Here is a 2,391-nt window from a genome sequence, read left to right on the forward strand (position 1 = left end):
AATCCATCTGCTCTGCCAATTCTCTGGCTGTTTGACCTAGATTTTAGTGAAGAAGTTGGATCACTCGCTCTTCATGGAACACAACTGGTCGACCGGGTTGTGATTCATCCATGAGGTCAAAATCCCAATTTTTGAAGTGTGAAAAACCAACGGTGAGCAGGACTGTGAGGCATTGCACCTTCTCTATGCACAGCGCAAATCTCACGGGCGTAACACTTCGATTAAATGCAAAAAGCAAATGGTGTCGTAAATATTCAGTTTTGTCCACTTGACATTCCATTTTAATGATCTGAAATTACATAAAAATCGATAAAATAAAAAAATCAAAACATACTATCTTATAAAGCAAAATATTTTCTTTTAAATAGCATAAAGCATTTTGCCACTGCGTTTTATTTCTGCGTGCATTTTTTAATTTGAAATCGAAAAAGAAAGAAAACACGCTCATGAATTATTCCCCAACCCAATATAATAACCCTTACTCAAATTTACGTTACTATGGAAACTATTTAAGAAAAAAAACGCCTCTGGTTATTTTGTAGTGAATGTTTTGTAAATGAAAACATGAAATATATATTTACTTGCCGGTTTACCATACCTACTACTATTTATGCGCAAATAATTTGGGACCAGTAAATTATGTTCAATTCTTTGCGCATGGCTCAGTGGTTAGAGAGTCGGGCTCTCGATAATGAGGTAGTGAATACGATACGCGGACCGTGTTCTTGAGCAAGACCCTTCATTTCACGTTGGTCCAGTTCACTCAGCTGTAGAAATGAGTTGCGACGTCAATATTACCAAGCTGTATCGGCCTTTGCCTTTCCCTTGGATAACATTGGAGGCGTGGAGAGGGGAGGCTGATATGCATGGGCGACTGCTGGTCTCCATAAAACAAACTTGCCCGGACTTATGACTCGGAGAGGAACATTCTAGGTGCTATCCCATTTTCATCCATGACCGATGGATTTTTTTTTGTTACATATATCTACGACCGTATATATAATCATTATGTTTTGCAAGCTTTTTACAAAGTAACTGAACTCACTACCAGGAAAACATCTTGTTTGTATACATCTGACCAAGCATATGCAATTTTTAACTCTTTTAATTATTGCGTCTCCAATCTCACACCCACCTGAAATCCCTTAAATTACTTTTCTTTTCCTTTTCACACACGTTTCTCCTGCTCTCCTCTACCACACTTTTATTCTCTTCCTATTCCTGTCATATAAATAAAATATAGTTATTCAAGATATTCTGAATAAATAAACAAATCTGTAAGCTAATATGTAAATTTCTAACGCTTTCGGAATCGTCCAGCTATCACAAAGATCTCTTGAGAATCATATTCGTACTTTAGACTCAGTGAAATACGAAGCTGCTTATTTAATTCCAAGTGCTAAATAACAAACAAAATCGGTGAAGAAACTGTGTTACGAGCAGCGATTAAAATGTAAGAAATTATTCATTGAAGAACTATGGGGATAAATGCAGGAAATTTCTCTGAGATTTCTCAAATTTCAGAAACTGAGGATGACCAATCCAAGCAAAATTCTAACAATAGCACCAGTGCTTTATCATCGGGATATATACTTAGAAAATGGATCTCAGTGTGTAACTCTTTACATGCAGCCACCAACACGTTGGAACACACACTGATCTGCAACTACGATATTATACAGTTGAAAGCCATAGCCGTTGGATCTTTCCTGCACAACCCCTCCTTAACTTCGTGCAATTATAATTTTCAGCATCAATCGTTTACTTACAAGTTATCAAGCATCGAACTACAAATAGCTAAGTATATTTAGATAGATTACTTCCGTAATCTATAGGTACACAAGTATCATCTCAACATTCACCTGCAAAAATCCCAGCACAAATCACGTAAAGTATTTGAATTGTACGATGTATTGATTGCAAATCGTGCATATCTATATATGGTGGTGAAACAATGAGATGCTTCACACGTCATGATTGCTTTCCCAAGTACCTTAACAGTGTTCTGTAACAACTCCTTAGACAACACAATGCACACCATTTCAATACTATTTGTGACACCGATAACCATTAAACGCTGTCTAGGTTTTCACACGAAACCGGGCATCAGACTGACATTTTTACTCATGCATCCACCTATATTTATGCACGCCTGCTTTTTTGCAGAATAACCTTGCATACAGGTTATACATAGGCGCAGGACTAACCACAATGGTCCGGGTTCAGTCCCATTGCGCAGCACCTTGGGCAAGTGTTTTCTACAATAACCTCGGGCTAACCAATATCTTCCGAAGGGATTTGGCAGACAGAAACTGAAAGAACCCTGGCGTATATATATAGATATACATACATACATACATATATATATATATATATATATATATATATATA

The sequence above is a fragment of the Octopus bimaculoides genome, chromosome 5 (assembly GCF_001194135.2).
Source record: "Octopus bimaculoides isolate UCB-OBI-ISO-001 chromosome 5, ASM119413v2, whole genome shotgun sequence".
In the NCBI taxonomy this organism is placed as follows: Eukaryota; Metazoa; Mollusca; class Cephalopoda; order Octopoda; family Octopodidae; genus Octopus; species Octopus bimaculoides.